This window comes from Vicia villosa, linkage group LG3 (genome assembly GCF_029867415.1).
Source record: "Vicia villosa cultivar HV-30 ecotype Madison, WI linkage group LG3, Vvil1.0, whole genome shotgun sequence".
NCBI classification, from domain to species: domain Eukaryota; kingdom Viridiplantae; phylum Streptophyta; class Magnoliopsida; order Fabales; family Fabaceae; genus Vicia; species Vicia villosa.
In genome coordinates this window covers 155,188,498-155,216,115 of record NC_081182.1, presented here as the reverse complement: position 1 = coordinate 155,216,115, position 27,618 = coordinate 155,188,498, and the positions used below count along the sequence as shown (strand labels likewise).

Genomic DNA, 27,618 nt, shown 5'->3' with positions numbered 1-27,618 from the left:
GTATCCAGTTTCTTTCTGATTGAGTAGTCTAGACCGCCTGCAGCCATTTCGACTAATTCATGTTCTGGGATAACTGTGAAGCATCTTGACTTTAACAAATGGAACCTGTTTAAATAATCATCTATAGGTTCCGTGAACTTCCTCTTGATGCTAGCCAATTCCTTCAGACTTATCTTGGATTGGCCCATGTAGAATTGTTCGTGGAACAATCTCTCCAAATGTGCCCATGCATCTATGGAATTTGGGGGTAAGGTAGTAAACCAAGTAAAAGCATTTTTTGTTAGCGAACTAGGGAAATATTTAATTCTCAAATCCTCGTTGCCAGCTAAATCCCCGGCTTATGTCAAATACCTGGCTATGTGTTCTACGGTCGATTCACTAGTGTCCCCTGAAAACTTTGTGAATTTAGGCACCTTGGTACCTCTCGGTAATTCCGTTTGCAAAATATATTCTGCTATAGGGGATGTGTAGTTTGGACGTCGAAGTCCAGTATTAAGGCCATTATTGGCCATAATTCTCTCTATCATGGCAGTTAAATTATTCTCTATTGCCATATTTTCTCTCCTAACCCTGTGGACTACTTCATCTGGATGTTCGTTCCTACAAACTACCCTCAATCTGGGACATTCTTCGATGGTCTCTTGTTGACCAAAGTCGGTCCTTCGACTTGGATTCTCCAGATCTATCACTTGGTTTCTTCCAACTGGTGGTGGTCTAGGTGGGGGAACTGCATCACTGGGTGTCGGCCTAGGCGGAGGAACCGTATCTTGAACAGGCTCCAATACCGGTTCACCCTCTCGATAAGGGGGTTGGTTATTTCTTCGCCTAGTTTGTGGAACTCCCATAAAATCTGCCATTCGATTTATTTGTGATGATATTTTTTGGAAGGTTTCTACATTGTCCCGGTTAGTCCTGGTCATGTTTGCTACTAATGGGGTAAAGAGTGACCCTATTTCTTTGGCAAGAGCACCTATCATATCCTGGTTACTTGCGTTCATTTCTTGCCTAAACGCTGCTTGACTGTTGGTAGTTAAGAGAGGCATCTGGCTCGATGTGCCTGCATTTTGTGCACTTCGACCTACCGAACCCGTATTAGGCGAAAATGTCGTGGCATTAGGTGCACTATATGTAGGTCCTGCCATATAAGAATACGACATTCCATAAGGGTTTCCGGGCCTCCACCCATCGAATGCAAATGAGAATGGCCTTGGAGAATGTACTTGACTTGTCGAGAAATGAAGCATCTCGTTTGTGCCTGTTACCTGAGGCATGGTGGTCGAACCGGAAATTGGGATTGTTCCTGTTGGCCCTGATGTGTTTTCGGGCATGGCTTGGGAACTAACTGCAGCCGCAGATCCTCCCGAAACGGGTATTTCCTGTTCTTGTGATGTAGATGTCGAAACATGTGTAGTATTTGCTGCTACTGTTCCTGACCCTTGTGGGGGATCTTGATCTCCCCTTCCACTGGTCGAATTGACCATTTTCTTGTTGTACCTTCATTTAGGAATCGGTGCCGCACTGTTGGTTAATTTACCGTTCCTAAGGTTCATACAAGGTCTTGATATATTCTAGACAAAATAAAGCAACAAATTAATGACAATCTATTTGACACGGTCCCACCAGGTGTGCCAATTTGTTTACGGTGATTTCCGGTAAACAACCGCTAGTCTTCCAAACTATAAAAAATATACTCTGGTTACTCGCAGGATCGACTAGATTGATCCAAGGACATAGTCAAAAAGCTTGTCTTTTGTGATAATTTGATTCATATTCTGTCAGTTGTTTGGCTTCGAAATAAGAAATAAATAAACAAAATGTAAAGACTGATAATTGCCTTGTTATATACGTAAATACAACTTAGGCGAAAGATGAAACAAAGATAAACTTGCAAGAAACTTAAAGTACAGGAATGTAAATTGCAGAATGTAAATACTTCGAAGTAAACAAACAAAAGATAAAAATGCAAGAATGTAAATGGCTAAAATGTAAAGAAATATAGAAGATACTGGAAAGATACTTGCATAAAGATGAATACAAATGTATTTAAATTGGTGGTGTCATACTTACATTTCTCAGCGAACTCGTTCTCTTAACACTTGGTACTTGAGTGATTTGTGAGTGATTTGTACAAAATGAACACACTGGATCCTGATATTAAGATCCTTATTTATACTAATTTCGAGCCTAACGGTCCTACACTAACGAAATGCCACGTTGCTCACATGCATACGGCGCCATCTGTCCTTGTTCGGTTACACAGACTATTTCGAAATTCAAATCCTCCCGCTTGAATTCTCTTTCGATACGTGGCAAGGTGATCAAAACCGAGAATGCTACGAAAACACGCCAAGCTTCAGTACCCTTCGTATTTCCTAAAAACGCTTAAGTCTTAAAGACAATTTACTTCGAACCAACTCCAATTTCCATTATCTTTACTTTAACTTAAACAACATCCTCAAACATGGCCATCAGTAGCCATTCATTTCTCAAGAATGGCCATCAGAAGCCATCTTTCTTCGAACTCTAATTCTTCAAAGAATACTTTCTTCAATCGAAATCTCCAGCCAACAGGATGGCAGAGCAAACTACTCGTGATACCGGATTTCCATATTTTGTCATTATGCACTCATCCGAACAAGTATTTCCATATTACGATATCGGTATTTTATTCTAGTTTACGTATTTTTTATTTTCCATTACATTTTGTCGATGTTTACGGTGATTTCCGGTAAACAACCGCTAGTCTTCCAAACTATAATAAATATGATTTGGTTACTCGCAGGATCGACTAGATTGATCCTAGGACATAGTCAAAAAGGTTGTTATTCATGATAGTTCAAATCATGTCTATGGTTGGCTTGTCTCGAAATAAGAAATGCTTAATCAAAGAAATAAAGATTAACACTCACTTTGTTATACACGTAAATACAACATCAGCGAAAGATGAAATAAAGATAAAATATAAGACAAAACTGTAAAGTGCAAGAATCTTAAAGTACATAAACTTAAATGCTTCGAAATTAAATAGAACGAAAATAAAGAGTGCAGGAATGTAAATGGCAGGAAGTAAACGAAATGCAATAATATCAAAAGATACTTGAATAACGAAAGATACAAAGGTATTTAAAATGATGTTGGTGTCATACGTACATTTCTCAGCGAAACTCGTTCTCTTAACACTTGATACTTGAGCAATATGTGAGTGATTTGTACAAAATGAACACCCGGAATCCTAACATTAAGACCCTTATTTATACTAATTTCGACCCTAACGGTCCTACACTAATCTAATGCCACGTTACCCACAGAAAATCCAGGGATGCCATCTGTCTTCGTGCGGTTACATAAATTACTTCAAAATTCAAATCATCCCGCCTGAATCCTCTTTCGACGCGTGGCAAAGTAATCAGAATCAAGAATACCACGAAAATATGCTAAGCGTCAGTATCATGCATATTTCGTAAAAAACGTTTAAGTCCCCAAAGATAATTCCTTTCGAATTTAGCTTCAGTGTTATCTGTCTCCGTTCAACTTAAACCATCACTTTTGAACATGGCCATCAGTAGCCATTTTTGATCCCAACAGATGGTCATCAATAACCATCTTCCTTCGAATTTCAAACTTCGAAAGATATTCTTCCCAAACGAAATCTCCAGCTAACAAATTGCCCCCAATAAATGCCTATTTCGAAAACAAGAGAAATAGGCGTTTCTTGTTATAATAAGATTTCGTTTTAGAGTTCCAAGACTATTGACTGACGTCATAATCATTTATGACTCTGTTTCCAAAACGTCTTGTCATTTTCAAAGATGTCTTCTCATAACTTACATTCCCACGTTCTGGTCTTACTTCATGATCATTACTCCTATATACTAGGAGTAAATCTAATAATTATTCGACCGCCGTTGGATTAAATTAACGCCTTCCGTGTGTCTCTTGGCTTTTACCCAAAAGATTTGAAAGGGTTTCCGTTAAACCTTTAAATACTTGAACTTCCACCTTCATATAACTTTCACTTCTATCTCTTCATTCTCTTCACAGAAAAGAACATCTTCAGTTACGTTCAAACCTATTTCCCAAATCAAATTTACCCATGGCGTCTTCTTCAAATGTTCTTCAACCTGTTCTAAAACTTCAAAATCCTATGAAGACAGGGGATCAAGAACACATACCAAATCCAAATACTGCAGAGGCGCGCGCCATCTATGCTTCTCAAGTAATCATTCCCTTTGAACTTTCTGGAAAAACTCATGCCTTCATGGGTCCTTTACCAGGAGAAAATAACTCCGCTTTGAATAAATTCTTTCCTGCTTATTACAAGACTAGGCCTTTAGTTAGTAAGAATAAGATAGACGATGAAGGCCACCCAGTCTCAGCAAACCCTGATAACCTAACAGAGACCTCAATTGAAACTCCTTTGGCCTTAGAAAAGATTAGGTTAAACTATGTAACCAATTTTGTGAAAGTCTTTAGGTCAATCCCGTTAGCAAAGGATCCTGACCTGTATTATGCTTGGCTAACGAAGGTAGAAAAGCAAAAAGCGCCTTTCTGGAAACAACTAGGGATTTACGATTTAATCCAATTATCCAAAACAGGTTTAGAATATAACCAAACCATGTTAGTAGCGTCAGTTTACTTCTGGGATGCTTCTCACAATGCTTTTCACCTTCCATGCGGGATGGTTACCCCCACCCTCTTCGATGTAGCTGCCATTACAGGGCTTCGACCAACTGGGGAAACCTTCGACCCTAATTTCATGGATACTGACACCATTAATTTTAACGAAGCCACAGTCACCTATACTCCTTCATTCAACAATACCATAATGAAACGGACCCAAACGTTTCTGACGAAGAACACATAGCGTTTCTAGCACTTTGGCTCTCGAGGTGTGTCTTTTGCTCTAGGTCCATACAAGTAGCAAAAAGATATCTTTGCATGGCTAACCAGCTAAATGCTGGGATAAAGTTAAACCTAGGCCAGTTAATCCTAGGATTTCTTTATGAGAATCTTGGTGAGGCAACGGACCTTGTTAAGAACTACACAACAGGGTCTATTCTTTTCGCTGGTCCTTTTTGGCTGTTGCAACTATGGCTTAATGCCACTTTCGAGGCTCACCTCTCATATAAAAATGTCGTTGATGAAGAAAGTGAAACCATAAAGGATCGAACAGTAGAAGGAACCAGGTTGGCTTACCTAACTCCAAAGGAAGAAAGTGGCAAACTTTGTGAAACTTTCCTGGCATTCATGATGATGTTCGCTGAACGTCATCAATTCACTCCTTCGATGGCTCCATTCGTACAACGTAAGGTGGGTCCCGAATGGTTTACTCGAGAATTTCCAGCCACTTCTCCTGATCAACAAGCTGAATCTATGACCATCTGGGAGGCTTTCCTCACCCCAAAGCTATTATATCACCGACTTCGATCTCCAAAAAGTCATTTCTGTCTCCTCTGCTATCAACCGAATCTGGTTTCAAGATGATTTGGGCTGGTTCAACTCAAACCGAAGTGTTTATATGACAAAAGGAATCACATGTGTCTACACACTTCGCATCTAACAGAAGATAAATATGAATAAAAAATCTCCCGATATGTTGGCATCACCACTTTGTCTCCTATTTCCTTCGAGCCTGCTTTTTATTCCACTATAGATTTTCATCAATGGTGGACAAAATATTATTCTACGCAAATCTTTGATGCTGACAGCCTTACTCGGGAACTAACTGCAGCTTTTGCTGATGTGCAGGAGAATTTCCAGAAAGGTACTTCGACTCATATTAAAGAAATTCAAGCATTTCAAAAGTTCTTTGAAACTATCTATAGGCCTGATGACCTTAGTCGGACCGTTCGCGAGGCTGCGGTTACTTTACGTGAAAAGTTTTCTGCTAAACTGGATAAGTTGAAACTGCCCCCGTCTGTTCGACCAGAACTGCGTTATGAAGTGGCTTTCAAACTTAATCCTCCAAAATTTCCTCCACTGCCAAGTGCTGATTTTGGTGTGGCTTTAAGTCCTCCTTTTCCAGACTTGTTTGTGTGTGGAAATCCTATGAAAATTCTTCAAGAACAAACTAAAAAATGCGCTGAACGAGTGGTCCCGACTAAGCATACCTTGGATACTTTCAAAGGACATCTTCATATAGATATTGAGCATGTTCGCGTTTTGACTCCAAAGCCTGAAGGTTGGGGTTTAGATAATCCTTCGACTAATTCCCCCTTTTTTTCATTGAAATACTGATTGATATTTTGTTCGCAGCTGTTGCTCGAAAGAGACAAATCAAGGAGGCCCCTGTACAAAAGGGCTCTGGGGCTTCGAGGAATACCAAGGCGAGTGGGAGTGATTCTGTCACCACTAGCAAAAAACCTACGGTACATGGATACCTTATATTTTAGCCTGTAAAATTTAATGAATGTCACTCACTTGGTTTTAATATGCACTTCAGAGTTCGAAGCCTCCTGCGCATTCGAAACGAAAAACTCCTCCAACAGCCGACTCAGACGATGAAGATAAATCTCCTCCTCGCACCAGACAAACGATAAAGAAAAAGCAAAAAGATGCTACCCCTTCAGCCAAAGGAAAGGGATCTGGGACTTCGAAGCTCACCTCTTCGAGTGACAAGGTGTCTTCCGAGGACTCACCCTTGAAGGCCGCTAACACTATCCCCATTATGGAGAGTCATAACTCCAGTCCAGATAACATTCCGACCAAGGTATTTTGGGTTTCATCCTTTAATCATTTCTTTACATTCTAATTCTAATGATTAAGCTCACATTTTTACCTTGTAATTGTAGGATGATGCTGGTACCGCTACTTCTGATCTCAAAGCCTCAAGTTTACACATTGACCTTGACAAACTTCGAGGTAAATGTCTGCTCTTTCGAATGAATGATGAGTTTTCTGCCTTTCCGTTTTAATCGATCTTGACTGCCCATCACAGGTGTCTCTCAACACGAATCTCATGTGCTTTCTCCTGTTCTCGAAGACAATCAACCTCTTGCAACCATCAATCCGACTGCGTCTGCTGAAGAAAGCCATTCAAATGACGAGTCTCCACCCACTCATCAAGATGAAACTATGGAGGAAAATCCGCAATGTTCGAATAGTGGTAACGCAGCTGGACAACCAACTGGCAGCGAAGACACTATATCTGAACAAGATGTTGCAGAAGAAACTTCCAAACTGGCTACACCTGGTTCTAATGAAATTTCGAACCTTGGAACTACGGTCAGTCCTGTGACTACTTCGAAGCAAGCTCCTACGGTGCCTACTCCCTCAAAACTAGAGCAACTCAAGAAGACTGATCCTGTGAGCTTCCTCAAGACCATGATGAGTATCGATAGCGCTTCGTCTCTTGGAACTTCTTCGACTATCTTGGCAGGTGCTGGTGACAAGGATGATATTCCTAAACTCCTTCGTCAGATAAGAGAGAAGTTCTTTGAAACCAACCTCGTCGAAGCTCTCAGCAAGGATTCCACCAAATATTATGGTCTAAACAACCTTCTGAAGAAAGTGGATTTACTTCTTGTTCCTGTGGAAATCTCAAAAGTAATTGTCTTATTGAGTTCTCTGATTGAGCAACTCCAATCTAATCTCCTTCGAAAACGGGATATTGACGGACAGCTCACAGCAAAAATGACTTCTCACAGTTCTTCATGGGAAGCTGCTAACGATGCAACGAAGAATGTTGAAACCCTTAATCTCGAGCGTTCGAAGAACCAACGGGAATATGAAGAGTGTGAGACAAATATCAAAGCCTGGAAGAAAGAAATTGAGCAACTCAAAGGGAAGATAAAGGGTGCCCAGTCTCGTCAGGTAGAAATCCAAAAAACCAATCAAGATGAATTAACTGAAGTGGCGCAGTCAGGGATTCGACACTTCGAGACGGCACAACAGCTAGTGCCAGAGATCGAAGAACTGAAAAGACAACAGGCATTGATCGAACGTCATATGTCCTTATGGGAGATCCAGTACTCGAAGATAAAAGATAACCTTCCCAAAGATTTTAATTAGTTGCTTTGAACCTTGTACTCTTTTTGTGCTGCGTACTTATCTTGTTCTGTAATCAAATTTCTACAAGAATATATATATATATATGTGCAACTTTATCTTTCAATCTCCCCACATATTTTATTTTGCAATTATCATAAATAATATCTTAGCAATTCTCTAAAACTTGCCAAAATATACTTTTTCCACTGTCACAGTAATTTTAATAAATGTAACCACGTGACATGATTATCCTTCGCAGCCCTTTGAGCCTAGACTTGATGTTTCTACTACCCTTAGCCGTAACCATCATTGAAAGCTGACGTCACCTTTTCCAAAACGTATATTTGAGACGTGCGTGCATCAGTTCTCATCATGATTATATTTCAACTTCCAAGGGCGGGAAACGGCGGAAGCCATAACTTCTCTTTGGAATACCAAATGCAGTCCAATCAATCATTAAAACAAACCGTTCCTCTACTGCTAACTTATTCTATATAAAGGGTTGGCATTCCACTTCTTCCTTCACACTTTCTTCAAACTCTTTGCCCCAAAACTTCGTTCCTCCTTGCATTCTCTCAAACACAGAATCAGACAAAACCTTTTCCAACTCTTCTTCTCCAAATGGCACTACCCCTAACTCATGCTAACATCAGGGCTTGCATCAAGAAAGAATTCAAACTTTCTGAAGAAGAGCTTGATGAAAACTTCATAAGTCTTAGCGCTCTCTTTGCTAACCAAGATCTTGAGTTTTACTATGAAATGCTGGAGGGATCTGTTTACCCCAATACGCTAGCGGACTTTTGGATGTTTGCGTCTCTGCGCATAGATCCGGAAGGCAGAACCACTATCGTTTTTGAGGTTCGAAGGGCCCATATCACTATCACTCCCTCCACCATCTCCAACCTGCTGAGATGCAATAACTCTGGAGAAACTTTTGATGACAATACCTTCAACATGACCACCCATCTTATGTTGAGGACTCTCATGGACAATGATCCTTTCAGCGCCAAGGTCATCAGGGTTTGGCATCAACTACTCGTGGGCAACTTTCGTCCATGAAACCATGATCAAAATAGCATCATGGTGGAGGATTTAGAGTTTATACTCTGTGCCCTCCGTGGGAAGAAAATCAACTTTCCTCTGATGATCTTCAAAGGACTTGTTGAAGCATTTTCCATGGCTGCTGCTCGACAAGGCGTAGTAACATGCCTTCCATATGGAAGACTCCTATCTTACATGTTCCTTAAAAAAGGGATAGTGAGAAGGATGCGCAGATCGGGATCTTTGGACATGTTCGAGGCGGAAAGCTTGCCCCTACTGTCTCTAGAGGGTTTAGATCAAAGGATCAACTAGGAGTTGGGTTGTTTTAGGCTTTATGTTTTGCATTTTGTAATCTTCAATGTTTTTTGGGAAACAACTTCTCTGTAACGCATGTACTCCTTTGGTATTAATGAAAAAATATTTTGACGTTTCTTTGGTCTTCTTACTGTACTTACCATGCATGTTTGTTTGAACATACAGCCATTTTGGTGTTAGTTCCACCATTTTGGCCTACGCAACGTACTTCGAATATCTACGTTTTTGCAAGAATCTTTACTTCATGCATGCTTGGTTTGTATCTTTTCAGATACTTCCCATTTACCCTTAAAATCCTGCGATCTTCTGCCAATTCTTCTATTTCATAAGCGTTATTTGAGAACACTTTCAAGATTCGAAAAGGGCCTTCCCAATGTGGGGACCATTTACCTAACGCTTGATTCTTTCGATCTATAGGTAAAATAGCTTTCCAAACTAAGTCATTACTAATAAACGTTTTACCTTTCACCTTTTTATTGTATGCCCTGGACACTCTTTCTTTTTATCTTTTTATCATCTCCAATGCTCGAAGTCTGTCTTCGTCCAAATCTACTAATTCATTCATCATCAATTCCCAGTAAGTGTTTGGAGGAATTTCTGCTTGCCTTTGGATTCTGACTGATTGCAAGTATATTTCGACTGGGAGTACTGCATCATGTCCAAACGTCAGTTGGAAAGGCGTTGTGTTTGTAGCTTCTTTTGGAGATGTTCGACAAGCCCAAAGTGCTTGGTCCAAAGTCTTATGCCAGTTCTTGGGCCTTCTCCCTACATGTTTCTTTATGAGACCAATTATTATTTTATTTGCTGCTTCGACTTGTCCATTTGCCTGAGCATAGTAAGGTGTAGAGGTAAATAATTTGAACCCCATTTCTTTGGCGAAGTCTTGCATCTTTCGCCCAGTGAACACTGATCCTTGATCTGTGGTTATACTTTCTGGGATTCCGAATCTGTATATGATGTGTTTTTGAATAAACTCAATCACAGCCTCCTGATCCACATTCGCAAGTGGTATCGCTTCGACCCATTTTGTGAAGTAGTCTATTCCTACCAAAATGTACCTTTGACCTCTAGAAGACTTGGGGTGAATTTCTCCAATTAAGTCTAATGCCCAACCCCTGAAAGGCCATAGTTTTATTATTGAACTTAACTCATTTGCAGGGGCATGTTGAATACCTGCATGCTCTTGACATTCTTGACAACCTTTTGAAAACTCTATGCAATCTTTCAACATAGAGGGCCAATACATTCCATAACGAAATAAAAGCCATTTCATTTTGTGCCCTGCCTGGTGTGCACCACATGCACCGCTATGCACATTTGAAAGAGCCAAATACGCTTCTGCTTCGCCCAGACACTTTAATAAAACTCCTTCCGGGGTTTTTCTTAAACAATTCATTTCCCATTAAGAAGTATGACAAGGCTCGATATTTTACCTTTCTATCCGTGTCTGTCGAAGGATCTTTCAAATAATTCACAATTGGACTTCTCCAGTCTGTGTCTGCCAAGGAGTCTACATTCAAAACTTCAAACTCTTGTTTGTTGGCAAAACCTAATTGTGAGTTCTCCAAGTCACTTGGGGAGAGCCTGGTAGCCATCGCCTTGCCTCTTACTTCGATCAGTTCTTCTAGTTTCTCTTTTGACACCCTGTACCCTGAAGCTAACTATGCCAAATCATTCGCTTCTTGATTTTTCAACCTGGAAACGTGGTTTAGATCCACGTACTCGAATTTTTTGAGCAGCCTATTTGCTATGACAAAATACATGATCAAATTTTCTTTGATACGCTTGTATTCTTTCTTCAACTGCTTAATCACTAGTTCAGAGTCTCCTTTAATTTCGACTATGGTTGCCCCCAATTCTAACAAAGCCTCAAGTCCAGCAATCAGTGCTTCGTATTCAGCTTCGTTGTTGGAGCATAAGGGACCTTCGATCTTATACTTGAGCTTTGATGGAATTCCATCAGGAGAAATTATTAGTATTCCAACGCCAGTTCCTTCTTTATGGTTTGAACCATCGAAGTACAGCTTCCAAGGCTTCAATTCTACGTATTGTTGAGGGCTTTCAACCACTGCATGGTCAACAATGAAATCTGACACGATTTGACCTTTCATTGCTTTAAGGGGTTGAAATATCAAAGAGTACTCAGTAAGGGCCAATGCCTATTTGCCAATTCGACTATGCAATATAGGCTTTGATAGCATGTGTTTAATCACATCACAATGAGACGAAACATAAACATCAACTGGCTTTATATAATATTTTAGTTTGATACAAGAGAAATATAGACAAAGTCAGAGTTTTTCTATTGCACTATACCTAGTCTCTGCATCATTGAGTACTCTACTTAAGTAATAAATGGCTCTTTCGATGCCAATATCATCTTCTTGAGCTAACATGCTACCTATTGTATTATCTGACGCTGAAATATACAGGCGCATGTGTTTCTTCCCATTTGGGGGAGATAAGATTGGTGGATGCATCAAGTATTGCTTTATCTTCTCGAAAGCTTCTTGATGTTCAGCACTCCATTCGAACTTTCCTTGCTTCATTCGAAGTAGGGGAGAGAATGCTTGTGTGCGTCCACTGAAGTTGGAAATGAATCTTCTCAAGAATTTTATCTTCCCCAGTAAAGACTGTAATTTTTTCTTCGTGGATGGAGGCTTCGTTTCCATAATAGCCTTTGTTTTATTTTGATCAATTTCTATTCCCTTTTTGTGGACCACGAAACCCAAGAAATCTCCAGCCTGCACAAAGAAAGCACATTTAAGGGGGTTCATCTTCAAGCCATGTTTTCTCATTCTTTCGAACGATTGGCTCAGATGGTCAAGATGACTGTTATCCGAAACAGATTTCACCACAATGTCATCTATGTATACTTGCATGAAAGTTTCTATAAAATCGTGGAATATAGAATTCATTGCTCTTTGATAAGTTGCCCCAGCATTTTTTAGACCAAAAGGCATTACAACCCATTCATAGGTGCCTATGGCCCCTGGGAAGCGAAAAGCTGTTTTAGACACATCTTCTTCTGCAATGAAGATTTGGTTATACCCAGAATATCCATCCAACATGCTTAGATACTCGAAGCCTGCGGCTGAATCCACTAACATTTCTGCCACAGGCATGGGATATTCATCTTTAGGCGTTGCTGCATTAAGATCACGAAAATCTATACATACTCTTAATGAACCGTTCTTTTTAATAACCGATACAATATTAGCAATCCATTCAACATACCTCGTGGTTCTGATGAACTTGCATCTTAGAAGTCTTTCGACCTCTGCTTTAATCTTCGAATGAATTTCTGGTGCGAACCTCCTAGGAGTTTGCTTGATGGGCTTTTTTCCTTCCTTTATGGGCAGCTTTAATTCGACCAAATCTCGCCCCAAACCAGGCATCTCGTCGTAGTCCCATGCAAAGCAATCTTTGTTCTCCTTCAACAATGCAATGACTTTTGCTTTCAGCGTTGGCGCCAGTTTTGCACTGATGTATGTTACCCTCTTCTGATCTCCATCTCCGAGATTTACTTCTTCGAGTGGATCTTGGGCTAACATTTTGATATTTGCCCCCATTGGGTCTTTCTCGAATCCCAAAGGCTCTTCGTCGTAGATTGCATCCAGTCTTTAACTTATCTCTTCCCCTGAGATCTCTTTGGCTTGAACTGGATCTTCGAGGGATTGGGGGGTAGGATGTCTTCCAGAATCCCTCGTTTCTGCTTCTCTTTGAACCGTACTTATTGTCATGTGTGATAACTCGGCTTCGAGAGCTGTGTTTCTTTTATTCTCGGCTATATAAGCCGAAATCTTTTCGAAAAAGGATGCTTCAGACATGATCAACGTCATCGTCCCAGCCTGTTGGCCGTATTGTTGGTGAATGCTCCGTTGGTGGGATATCTTCTGGACCATCCATTATCTCTCTATTCCATTGGAATCCATTAGGATGTAAAGACAAATAGTACAAAGCATTTCTGTTTGGAGTGTATATGTCTTCAGCAGCATGACAAGGTCCTATGTTCGCCAGATTCCTGTCGAAACTAGTTTTATTGACCTGATTGACTTTAGCCATGTAGTAACTTTGATATCCTTCGATGTTCTCTACTATGCCATCCTCTCTCCAAATGGTTAGTCTTTGATGCATCGTCGAAGGCACAGCCGCCACTCCATGGATCCACTCTCTTCCAAGCAAAAGATTGTAATTAGCTTTTGCTGGTATCACCATGAACATCGTTGGCCTGGTGACGGAACCCACAGTTAAATTCACTTGAATTACTCCTAAAGTTTGCCCTATCTTGCCTTCATAGTTGGACAGAACAATATTATGTGGTCTTATATCAGTATCGAACATACCAATTCTCTTCAGCATATACTGGGGCATTAGGTTCACTGCTGCTCCCCCATCCACTAAGACTTTGTTAATGCCAACATTCTCAATCTTGGCTCTTATGTAGATTGGTTTCAAATGATTCCTCATACCTTCATCAGGCCTTTCGTAGAAAGCGTTCTGCTCTTCGACTGCCCCATTGTTCAGCACATAGTAACACACAGGTCTGTGTCTTGCCATCTCTTCCTCATCAGCTTCCTCACAATCTTCGACTTGTGTTTCTTGGTTATACTCATGAGGGAGTACTGACACAACATTGCAATTGAGATTTATAGACGATACTCCGTCTGAGTCGAAGTCATTCGTCAGCCTATCGTCTTCCTTCCAAGGGCTGGAATGCATCTTTTCTTCTTCTTTCTCATTTTCAGAATCGAACATCTTACGTTCCACTAGAGGTTTACTTGTCCTTGCCCCCTGCATTGGGATCTGATTGCTACTTGATTCTCTAGTATCCCTTGGTTTGTATTCCCTTTGGGCTTTCTTCATCCTCTGGTGCCTTCTCCATTGGGATCTGGACATAGGATTTTTGCCTTTTTAGTTTTCCAACCTGTACATCTCTTGATTGAAAGTCTGGAATTGCTTCCTATATGCCATTGCAGTTCTTCCTCCTTGGTCCCAACTTCGCCATTTGTTGGTTCTGGTACCAGCTTGCATCCATCTATCCCTGGGTATGTCTGCAGGAACTTTGAATGTGACCCTTCGAGCTCTAGGGTGTGGGCTGTCAGGCCTCCTTGATGGGGTCCGGTTGTCGAACCCATACAAGTTAGGATGAAGTCCTTGAGTCTCCCGACCCATATAAAGATACACCCTTTCGAATGATCCTGCTAGCAGTTCGTCATAGACTGCACCACATCTAGGTCACAGTGCAACTTCAGAGTTGTCGTTGTGACACCTGACCAAGAAACCAACCAAGCTTTCTTCAGACCTTGGGTATACTTTCAGCAGCAAGTTTCCTCCTCTCCAAGGTTGCTCCATTCTTTCTCGCAGGACCCTCTCGAAATTTGCTTGAACCCTTCAATTTGTCATAACTAAACATCTTGGGCACATCAGCCTTTTTCCACCATTTTTCACATGGCAATCCCAGAGATAATCCTTCAGACTGTTTCCCCTTGGCGGGATTTCAATGTTTCATTTCTCCCTTATCAGCCATTTTTCTAGTTCTTCTATTTCAGATAAAGAGCGTCTAACATTGACCATGTTAACACCTGCCGGAGGAACCTCAGAAATTCGTATCTGCTGAAGCTTTACTGTGAGGTCTTCAGTGGCCTCACTTGTTTTTCCTTTCAGATCTTCAGTCATTTCAGCATCAAAGGATCCTTCAACATCAGTATTGAAGATCGAATTGGCATTTAGGCTTTCAGTAGCCTGCTTTCCACTTGAAATTATCTCCGACTTGGCAACATCGATTTCAGATACTTCCACCATGTGGACGTCAAGTGGTTCACACAAGTTAGTGTCAGCCACATTCAAAGGGTCTGCGTCAACCTTCATAAGGTTCTTGGCTTTGTCAGCGAATTTCAGACGTCCATCCTTGATAGCATTCTGAATTAGATTCCTGAAAAGAAAACATTGTGAAGTTTTATGGCCTAAAAAACCGTGATATTTGCAAAAACCTCGCTTCTTCCGTTGTTCTAACGGAGGAAATTTTGAATTGGGAGGTACTATCATCTGGCCATATTTTACTAATAAATCAAATATTTCGTCACATTTAGTGACATCAAATGTATAAGTTTTCATAGGAAATCTATCGCTTTTGTCATTCTCTACTGGATTCTTTCCATTAGAAGGGGTAAGCAGTTTGCAAGAATAAGGTGGCGCTTCTTTTAACTCAGCAAGATCTATTTCGACCTCTTCCATGTCGTATGAATCTTCGAAAGGTTTGCCATCACCGTCGTCTGCTTCGACGTATGCTACTCTCTCCTTCTTATAACTCTTACTTGCTCTGGCCTTTTCTGCTTTTAACCGTTCGACCTGTCGAACCCCGTCTGCCAATTGGGCCATATCTCTCAGATATTGAGTATCTAGTTTCTTTCGAATTGAATAATCTAGGCCACCTGCAGCCATTTCAACTAATTCATGTTCTGGGACAGTCGTGAAGCATCTTGATTTCAACAAACGGAACCTATTTAAGTAATCGTCTATAGATTCCGTGAACTTCCTCTTGATGCTAGCCAATTCTTTCAATCTTATCTTGGTTTGACCCATGTAGAATTGTTCATGGAATAATCTCTCCAAGTGTGCCCATGCATCTATGGAATTTGGGGGCAACGTAGTTAACCAAACAAAAGCATTCTTTGTTAGCGAACTAGGGAAGTATTTAATCCTTAAGTCTTCGTTCCCTACTAGATCCCCTGCTTCCGTCAGATATCCGTTTGCATAATATATTCTGCTATTGGGGATGTATAGTTTGGGCGTCGAAGCCCAGTATTAAGGCCGTTGTTAGCCATTATTCTTTCTATCATGGCAGTGAGGTTGTTCTCTGTTGCCAAATTGTCTCTCCTAACCCTATGCACCACTTCATCAGGATGTTCGTTTCTTCTTACCACCACTAAATTAGGTTGTGGCTGGGTAACTGCTTGTTGGCCAACGTTAGTCGTTTGACTTCGAGCTTCTAAGTCTATCACTTGGTTTTGTTCGACTCGATTTTGTTCGACTGATGTTGGCCTAGGTGGCGGTACTGGGGGTCTAACTTGTTCTAGAATGGGTTGCCCCTCCTGATAAGTTGATTGGTTGTTCCTTCATCTATTTTGTGGAACTCCTAGAAAATCTGCCATTCGATTCATTTGAGATGATATTTTTTGGAAGGTTTCCGCATTATCGTGGTTAGTCCTAGCAATGTTTGTTGCTAAGGATTCAAAATGGACCCCAATTCTTTAGCAAGATTTACTAACATATCATGGTTACTTGCATCCATTTCTTGTCGAAATGTTGCTTGACTATTTGTGGTAAAAGGGGGTACTTGGGCAGAGAAAGCCGTATTCTGCCCGCTTCGACCTATCGAACCAACATTAGGCGAAAACGCTGTTGGGTTAGTTGTAGTGTATGTAGGCCCCGCTCCTCCTAATCCTGTCAAGTATGAAGGTGGCATTCCGTATTAGAAATGGGATCTCCATATCTCTGAGGCAGGTGGTGGTCTTGGGGTGAACATCTGATTTGTGGTATTAGTTGCGAAATGCGGTATCTCGCTTGTACCTGTTAATGAAGGGATAGCATTCGAACTCGAAACTGGGAGCGTTCATGTCGTCCCTGTAGTATTTTCAGGTATTGCCTGGGAATTACCTATAGGATCAGATTCCGTCGAAACCGGTATAGCCTGGGTTTCTGGAGCAGAAGTCGAAACATGTGAAGAACTTGCCGCTACTGTTCCTGACCCTTGTGGGGGATCCTGATCTCCCCCTGCACTGGTCACATTGACCATTTTCTTGTTGTACCTTCGTTTAGGAATCGGTTGTGCACTGTTGGTTAATTTTTCGTTCCTAAGGTTCATACAAGGTCTTGATATTTTCTAGACAAAACAAAGCAATCAATTAATAAAAATCTGTTTGACACCGTCCCACCAGGTGTGCCAATTTGTTTACGGTGATTTCCGGTAAACAACCGCTAGTCTTCCAAACTATAATAAATATGATTTGGTTACTCGCAGGATCGACTAGATTGATCCTAGGACATAGTCAAAAAGGCTGTTATTCATGATAGTTCGAATCATGTCTATGGTTGGCTTGTCTCGAAATAAGAACTGCTTAATCAAAGAAATAAAGATTAACAATCACTTTGTTATACACGTAAATACAACATCAACGAAAAATGAAATAAAGATAAAATATAAGACAAAACTGTAAAGTGCAAGAATCTTAAAGTACAGAAACTTAAATGCTTCGAAATTAAATAGAACAAAAATAAAGAGTGCAGGAATGTAAATGGTAGGAAGTAAACGAAATGCAATAATATCAAAAGATACTTGAATAACGAAAGATACAAAGGTATTTAAAATGATGTTGGTGTCATACGTACATTTCTCAGCGAAACTCATTCTCTTAACACTTGATGCTTGAGCAATATGTGAGTGATTTGTACAAAATGAACACCCGAAATCCTAACATTAAGACCCTTATTTATACTAATTTCGACCCTAACGGTCCTACACTAATCTAATGCCATGTTACCCACAGAAAATCCAGGGATGCCATCTGTCTTCGTGCGGTTACATAAATTACTTCGAAATTCAAATCATCCCGCCTGAATCCTCTTTCGACGCGTGGCAAAGTAATCAGAATCAAGAATACCACGAAAATATGCTAAGCGTCAGTACCATGCATATTTCGTAAAAAACGTTTAAGTCCCCAAAGACAATTCCTTTCGAATTTAGCTTCAGTGCTATCTATCTCCGTTCAACTTAAACCATCACTTTCGAACATGGCCATCAGTAGCCATTTTTGATCCCAACAGATGGTCATCAGTAACCATCTTCCTTCGAATTTCAAACTTCGAAAGATATTCTTCCCAAACGAAATCTTCAGCTAACAGTCGAATAATAGGAGGTTTTAAACAAATGATATCATTGTTTTGAAAAAAATGAATCACTCAGAGCATATTTCGGATATGCATATCTAAAACTGGTTCATGGTGTTTTGGGAATATTAGGAGTGTTTTCCACCATATATGGGTGCATAAAGAAACTGCCTTTATTTAATTTATTTCCAAGTAATTAACCCAAGCGTGTGATTGGTATATAAACACTATAACAAATACACTTCAAATGAATGTGGGAGTCTCAAGGTAAACAACACCTTCCATTACACAATTTCAAATTGTGCATGCATTTTGAAACTTCACCTTAATACACTACCTTTTTATATCGTTATTGATCCGAAAAACGGAGAAATTGTGAAAACTTAATTAGCAATAGGCATCTTTCTATATAATATTGGATGTTAGTTATAATAGAAAACTAAACAAAAAAAGAAAATCAATTTATAAAACAAAACAAAGAGAGGTACTAGGGACTTTTTCAAATTTTGTTTTCACTTTTAAGTTAATCATGTTGGTAAACATTTAACATGTAACGTAGCATTACTCTCTTTATCATATTTCAACAACTTCTTTCACCATGGTTACAGAAACCAAGCTTCAAGCTCTCTATGTGCTAGTTACATGCATATTGATATGTTTCTCATGAATGTGAGTGCTACCTATCAACAAGGTATTGATTTAAAACAAAGACAAGCTGAGAGTAACAATATGAGAATAAGAGTTGATCTACACGGTGGTGCTGCTTTTACGACTATTGACTATTACAGAAGCTCTCAATAGCATTCCACCACAAAATACTGTAAGAATTATTTTATCCATTGCAATCGGTGTTTATTTGTAATCTAATCTCACTATAACTCAATTTATTACTTTTTTTTCATTTTATCTTTTAAATATTTTAGAATTTAGTTAAATAGTTTAAAATACTGTGATGTTTGATTGCTATCATGAATTATATGACTTGTGATGTTTTAGGGAGAAAATTGTGATCTCCAAAGCATATCCTTTCATAACATTTTTAGGAGATATAATTCCTCCAACAATTATATGGAATGATTCTTCAAGTACCATAGGAAATGATGGACAAAAGTTGGAAACTTTTAATAGTGCAACTGTTGCAGTGAGTGCGGATTATTTTATAGCCATCAACCTTAAATTTGAGGTACTAAGTTAAACTCATTAATCCAAACAATGCATATAGTTTTTTAAATTATATTATACTATCATATTTCATGTTAGTTTTTTAAATTTACTATACTATTATATTTCATGTTAATTTGTTTTAGTTACTGTTAAGGAGTACTTTGTAAAAAAAGAAGATGGTGTAACAAAATTATAATTTCAAAGTTCAATAAAAAATGATAAAAATAGTTACTCATGTAATTAAATTGCTTTTCAAAATAGAATGCGGCATCATATTTTAAGTCAGAGATAGAACCGGCAGTTGCACTTCGCATTTCTGGAAACAAAGCCGCATTTTACAATTGCACATTTAGTGGACTTCAAGATACTCTATATGATCACAAAGGTATCCACTACTTCAATAATTGCTATATTCAGGGCTCCGTTGATTTTATCTTTGGCTCTGGAAGGTCTCTCTACGAGGTATTATTCTTGTTTAATTTTTCCTGAAGTGTTATTGAAATGTTCATTATAGTACTATTATATTGAAATATGGATTTGATGATGGTCTTAAACAAAAATATGATGATGGCCTAAAAGAAGGAATACATTTAACATTCTACAAATTTGTTTAAGATATAAATACTAATCTTAAATTTTGTCATTTATTTATTAAATTTTGAATAAATCTCGTGTATTTCGAAAGTGCACTTAGAAAAATATTTATAGAGAAAAGAGTTGTTCCTTAAAATAATAGATAACATTAACATAAAAATTCCCGCCCGATTCATTTGGGTTGATAGATTTTAATTCAATTGGCATGCAGAGCTGCATTCTAAATTCCATAGCCAACAAAGTGACCGCAATCACAGCTCAGAAACGTTCAATTTCGTCGTTAGATAGCGGATTTTCATTTAAAAATAGCATCGTAAAAGGAAGTGTCCAAGCTTATCTAGGGAGACCATGGGGAGAATACTCGAGGGTTATCTTTTCTAACACCTTCATGGATAATCTTGTTCTCCCTAAAGGATGGGAAGATACTATGGATGGCAGAGCAAACTACTCGTGATATTGGATTTCCATATTTTGACATTATGCACTCATCCGAACAAGTATTTCCATATCACGATATCGGTATTTTATTCTAGTTTACGTATTTTTTATTTTCCATTACATTTTGTCGAATAATAGGAGGTTTTAAAATAATGATATCATTGTTTTGAAAAAAATGAATCACTCAGAGCATATTTCGGATATGCATATCTAAAACTGGTTCATGGTGTTTTGGGAATATTAGGAGTGTTTTCCACCATATATGGGTGCATAAAGAAATTTCCTTTATTTAATTTATTTTCAAGTAATTAACCCAAGCGTGTGATTGGTATATAAACACTACAACAAATACACTTCAAATCAATTTGGGAGTCTCATGGTAAACAACACCTTTCATTACACAATTTCAAATTGTGCATGCATTTTGAAACTTCGCCTTAATACACTACCTTTTTCTATCGTTATTGATCCGAAAAACGGAGAAATTGTGAAAACTTAATTAGCAATAGGCATCTTTCTATATAATATTGGATGTTAGTTATAATAGAAAACTAAACAAAAAGAGAAAATCAATTTATAAAACAAAACAAAGAGAGGTACTAGGGACTTTTTCAAATTTTGTTTCCACTTTTAAGTTAATCATGTTGGTAAACATTTAACATGTAACGTAGCATTACTCTCTTTATCATATTTCAACAACTTCTTTCACCATGGTTACAGAAACCAAGCTTCAAGCTCTCTTTGTTCTAGTTACATGCATATTGATATGTTTCTTCATGAATGTGAGTGCTACCTATCAACAAGGTATTGATTTAAAACACAGACAAGCTGAGAGTAACAAGATGAGAATAAGAGTTGATCTACACGGTGGTGCTGCTTTTACGACTATTGACTATTACAGAAGCTCTCAATAGCATTCCACCACAAAATACTAGAAGAGTTATTTTATCCATTGCAACCGGTGTTTATTTGTAATCTAATCTCACTATAACTCAATTTATTACTTTTTTTTCATTTTATCTTTTAAATATTTTAGTATTTAGTTAAATAGTTTAAAATATTGTGATGTTTGATTGCTATCATGAATTATATGACTTGTGATGTTTCAGGGAGAAAATTGTGATCTCCAAAGCATATCCTTTCATAACATTTTTAGGAGATATAATTCCTCCAACAATTATATGGAATGATTCTTCAAGTACCATAGGAAATGATGGACAAAAGTTTGGAAACTTATAATAGTGCAACTGTTGCAGTGAGTGCGGATTATTTTATAGCCATCAACCTTAAATTTGAGGTACTAAGTTAAACTCATTAATCCAAACAATGCATATAGTTTTTTAAATTATATTATACTATCATATTTCATGTTAGTTTTTTAAATTTACTATACTATTATATTTCATGTTGATTTGTTTTAGTTACTGTTAAGGAGTACTTTGTAAAAAAAGAAGATGGTGTAACAAAATTATAATTTCAAAGTTCAATAAAAAATGATAAAAATAGTTACTCATGTAATTAAATTGCTTTTCAAAATAGAATACGGCATCATATTTTAAGTCAGAGATAGAACCGGCAGTTGCACTTCGCATTTCTGGAAACAAAGCCGCATTTTACAATTGCACATTTAGTGGACTTCAAGATACTCTATATGATCACAAAGGTATCCACTACTTCAATAATTGCTATATTCAGGGCTCCGTTGATTTTATCTTTGGCTCTGGAAGGTCTCTCTACGAGGTATTATTCTTGTTTAATTTTTCCTAAAGTGTTATTGAAATGTTCATTATAGTACTATTATATTGAAATATGGATTTGATGATGGTCTTAAACAAAAATATGATGATGGCCTAAAAGAAGGAATACATTTAACATTCTACAAATTTGTTTAAGATATAAATACTAATCTTAAATTTTGTCATTTATTTATTAAATTTTGAATAAATCTCGTGTATTTCGAAAGTGCACTTAGAAAAATATTTATAGAGAAAAGAGTTGTTCCTTAAAATAATAGATAACATTAACATAAAAATTCCCGCCCGATTCATTTGGGTTGATAGATTTTAATTCAATTGGCATGCAGAGCTGCATTCTAAATTCCATAGCCAACAAAGTGACCGCAATCACAGCTCAGAAACGTTCAATTTCGTCGTTAGATAGCGGATTTTCATTTAAAAATAGCATCGTAAAAGGAAGTGTCCAAGCTTATCTAGGGAGACCATGGGGAGAATACTCGAGGGTTATCTTTTCTAACACCTTCATGGATAATCTTGTTCTCCCTAAAGGATGGGAAGATACTATGGATGGCAGAGCAAACTACTCGTGATATTGGATTTCCATATTTTGACATTATGCACTCATCCGAACAAGTATTTCCATATCACGATATCGGTATTTTATTCTAGTTTACGTATTTTTTATTTTCCATTACATTTTGTCGAATAATAGGAGGTTTTAAAATAATGATATCATTGTTTTGAAAAAAATGAATCACTCAGAGCATATTTCGGATATGCATATCTAAAACTGGTTCATGGTGTTTTGGGAATATTAGGAGTGTTTTCCACCATATATGGGTGCATAAAGAAATTTCCTTTATTTAATTTATTTTCAAGTAATTAACCCAAGCGTGTGATTGGTATATAAACACTACAACAAATACACTTCAAATCAATGTGGGAGTCTCATGGTAAACAACACCTTCCATTACACAATTTCAAATTGTGCATGCATTTTGAAACTTCGCCTTAATACACTACCTTTTTCTATCGTTATTGATCCGAAAAACGGAGAAATTGTGAAAACTTAATTAGCAATAGGCATCTTTCTATATAATATTGGATGTTAGTTATAATAGAAAACTAAACAAAAAGAGAAAATCAATTTATAAAACAAAACAAAGAGAGGTACTAGGGACTTTTTCAAATTTTGTTTCCACTTTTAAGTTAATCATGTTGGTAAACATTTAACATGTAACGTAGCATTACTCTCTTTATCATATTTCAACAACTTCTTTCACCATGGTTACAGAAACCAAGCTTCAAGCTCTCTTTGTTCTAGTTACATGCATATTGATATGTTTCTTCATGAATGTGAGTGCTACCTATCAACAAGGTATTGATTTAAAACACAGACAAGCTGAGAGTAACAAGATGAGAATAAGAGTTGATCTACACGGTGGTGCTGCTTTTACGACTATTGACTATTACAGAAGCTCTCAATAGCATTCCACCACAAAATACTAGAAGAGTTATTTTATCCATTGCAACCGGTGTTTATTGGTAATCTAATCTCACTATAACTCAATTTATTACTTTTTTTTCATTTTATCTTTTAAATATTTTAGTATTTAGTTAAATAGTTTAAAATATTGTGATGTTTGATTGCTATCATGAATTATATGACTTGTGATGTTTCAGGGAGAAAATTGTGATCTCCAAAGCATATCCTTTCATAACATTTTTAGGAGATATAATTCCTCCAACAATTATATGGAATGATTCTTCAAGTACCATAGGAAATGATGGACAAAAGTTTGGAAACTTATAATAGTGCAACTGTTGCAGTGAGTGCGGATTATTTTATAGCCATCAACCTTAAATTTGAGGTACTAAGTTAAACTCATTAATCCAAACAATGCATATAGTTTTTTAAATTATATTATACTATCATATTTCATGTTAGTTTTTTAAATTTACTATACTATTATATTTCATGTTGATTTGTTTTAGTTACTGTTAAGGAGTACTTTGTAAAAAAAGAAGATGGTGTAACAAAATTATAATTTCAAAGTTCAATAAAAAATGATAAAAATAGTTACTCATGTAATTAAATTGCTTTTCAAAATAGAATGCGGCATCATATTTTAAGTCAGAGATAGAACCGGCAGTTGCACTTCGCATTTCTAGAAACAAAGCCGCATTTTACAATTGCACATTTAGTGGACTTCAAGATACTCTATATGATCACAAAGGTATCCACTACTTCAATAATTGCTATATTCAGGGCTCCGTTGATTTTATCTTTGGCTCTGGAAGGTCTCTCTACGAGGTATTATTCTTGTTTAATTTTTCCTAAAGTGTTATTGAAATGTTCATTATAGTACTATTATATTGAAATATGGATTTGATGATGGTCTTAAACAAAAATATGATGATGGCCTAAAAGAAGGAATACATTTAACATTCTACAAATTTGTTTAAGATATAAATACTAATCTCTAATTTTGTCATTTATTTATTAAATTTTGAATAAATCTCGTGTATTTCGAAAGTGCACTTAGAAAAATATTTATAGAGAAAAGAGTTGTTCCTTAAAATAATAGATAACATTAACATAAAAATTCCCGCCCGATTCATTTGGGTTGATAGATTTTAATTCAATTGGCATGCAGAGCTGCATTCTAAATTCCATAGCCAACAAAGTGACCGCAATCACAGCTCAGAAACGTTCAATTTCGTCGTTAGATAGCGGATTTTCATTTAAAAATAGCATCGTAAAAGGCAGTGGCCGAGCTTATCTAGGGAGACCATGGGGAGAATACTCGAGGTTTATCTTTTCTAACACCTTCATGGATAATCTTGTTCTCCCTAAAGGATGGGAAGATACTATGGATGGCAGAGCAAACTACTCGTGATATTGGATTTCCATATTTAGACATTATGCACTCATCCGAACAAGTATTTCCATATCACGATATCGGTATTTTATTCTAGTTTACGTATTTTTTATTTTCCATTACATTTTGTCGAATAATAGGAGGTTTTAAAATAATGATATAATTGTTTTGAAAAAAATGAATCACTCAGAGCATATTTCGGATATGCATATCTAAAACTGGTTCATGGTGTTTTGGGAATATTAGGAGTGTTTTCCACCATATATGGGTGCATAAAGAAATTTCCTTTATTTAATTTATTTTCAAGTAATTAACCCAAGCGTGTGATTGGTATATAAACACTACAACAAATACACTTCAAATCAATATGGGAGTCTCATGGTAAACAACACCTTTCATTACACAATTTCAAATTGTGCATGCATTTTGAAACTTCGCCTTAATACCCTACCTTTTTCTATTGTTATTGATCCGAAAAACTGAGAAATTGTGAAAACTTAATTAGCAATAGGCATCTTTCTATATAATATTGGATGTTAGTTATAATAGAAAACTAAACAAAAAGAGAAAATCAATTTATAAAACAAAACAAAGAGAGGTACTAGGGACTTTTTCAAATTTTGTTTCCACTTTTTTAATCATGTTGGTAAACATTTAACATGTAACGTAGCATTACTCTCTTTATCATATTTCAACAACTTCTTTCACCATGGTTACAGAAACCAAGCTTCAAGCTCTCTTTGTTCTAGTTACATGCATATTGATATGTTTCTTCATGAATGTGAGTGCTACCTATCAACAAGGTATTGATTTAAAACACAGACAAGCTGAGAGTAACAAGATGAGAATAAGAGTTGATCTACACGGTGGTGCTGCTTTTACGACTATTGACTATTACAGAAGCTCTCAATAGCATTCCACCACAAAATACTAGAAGAGTTATTTTATCCATTGCAACCGGTGTTTATTGGTAATCTAATCTCACTATAACTCAATTTATTACTTTTTTTTCATTTTATCTTTTAAATATTTTAGTATTTAGTTAAATAGTTTAAAATATTGTGATGTTTGATTGCTATCATGAATTATATGACTTGTGATGTTTCAGGGAGAAAATTGTGATCTCCAAAGCATATCCTTTCATAACATTTTTAGGAGATATAATTCCTCCAACAATTATATGGAATGATTCTAAAAGTACCATAGGAAATGATGGACAAAAGTTTGGAAACTTATAATAGTGCAACTGTTGCAGTGAGTGCGGATTATTTTATAGCCATCAACCTTAAATTTGAGGTACTAAGTTAAACTCATTAATCCAAACAATGCATATAGTTTTTTAAATTATATTATACTATCATATTTCATGTTAGTTTTTTAAATTTACTATACTATTATATTTCATGTTGATTTGTTTTAGTTACTGTTAAGGAGTACTTTGTAAAAAAAGAAGATGGTGTAACAAAATTATAATTTCAAAGTTCAATAAAAAATGATAAAAATAGTTACTCATGTAATTAAATTGCTTTTCAAAATAGAATGCGGCATCATATTTTAAGTCAGAGATAGAACCGGCAGTTGCACTTCGCATTTCTAGAAACAAAGCCGCATTTTACAATTGCACATTTAGTGGACTTCAAGATACTCTATATGATCACAAAGGTATCCACTACTTCAATAATTGCTATATTCAGGGCTCCGTTGATTTTATCTTTGGCTCTGGAAGGTCTCTCTACGAGGTATTATTCTTGTTTAATTTTTCCTAAAGTGTTATTGAAATGTTCATTATAGTACTATTATATTGAAATATGGATTTGATGATGGTCTTAAACAAAAATATGATGATGGCCTAAAAGAAGGAATACATTTAACATTCTACAAATTTGTTTAAGATATAAATACTAATCTCTAATTTTGTCATTTATTTATTAAATTTTGAATAAATCTCGTGTATTTCGAAAGTGCACTTAGAAAAATATTTATAGAGAAAAGAGTTGTTCCTTAAAATAATAGATAACATTAACATAAAAATTCCCGCCCGATTCATTTGGGTTGATAGATTTTAATTCAATTGGCATGCAGAGCTGCATTCTAAATTCCATAGCCAACAAAGTGACCGCAATCACAGCTCAGAAACGTTCAATTTCGTCGTTAGATAGCGGATTTTCATTTAAAAATAGCATCGTAAAAGGCAGTGGCCGAGCTTATCTAGGGAGACCATGGGGAGAATACTCGAGGTTTATCTTTTCTAACACCTTCATGGATAATCTTGTTCTCCCTAAAGGATGGGAAGATACTATGGATGGCAGAGCAAACTACTCGTGATATTGGATTTCCATATTTAGACATTATGCACTCATCCGAACAAGTATTTCCATATCACGATATCGGTATTTTATTCTAGTTTACGTATTTTTTATTTTCCATTACATTTTGTCGAATAATAGGAGGTTTTAAAATAATGATATAATTGTTTTGAAAAAAATGAATCACTCAGAGCATATTTCGGATATGCATATCTAAAACTGGTTCATGGTGTTTTGGGAATATTAGGAGTGTTTTCCACCATA

At 37.1% G+C, this 27,618-nt stretch overlaps 4 pseudogenes; all 4 read left to right on the top strand.

Annotated features, from left to right (window-relative positions):
• Positions 1 to 1,269: 1,269 nt before the first annotated feature.
• Positions 1,270 to 20,446, top strand: LOC131659216 (probable pectinesterase/pectinesterase inhibitor 60; annotated as a pseudogene).
• A 694-nt stretch (positions 20,447 to 21,140) lies between these two features.
• LOC131659215 (pectinesterase QRT1-like) lies at positions 21,141 to 22,756 on the top strand (annotated as a pseudogene).
• A 694-nt stretch (positions 22,757 to 23,450) lies between these two features.
• Positions 23,451 to 25,066, top strand: LOC131659214 (pectinesterase QRT1-like; annotated as a pseudogene).
• A 691-nt stretch (positions 25,067 to 25,757) lies between these two features.
• LOC131659212 (pectinesterase QRT1-like) lies at positions 25,758 to 27,373 on the top strand (annotated as a pseudogene).
• The last annotated feature ends 245 nt before the right edge of the window (positions 27,374 to 27,618 follow it).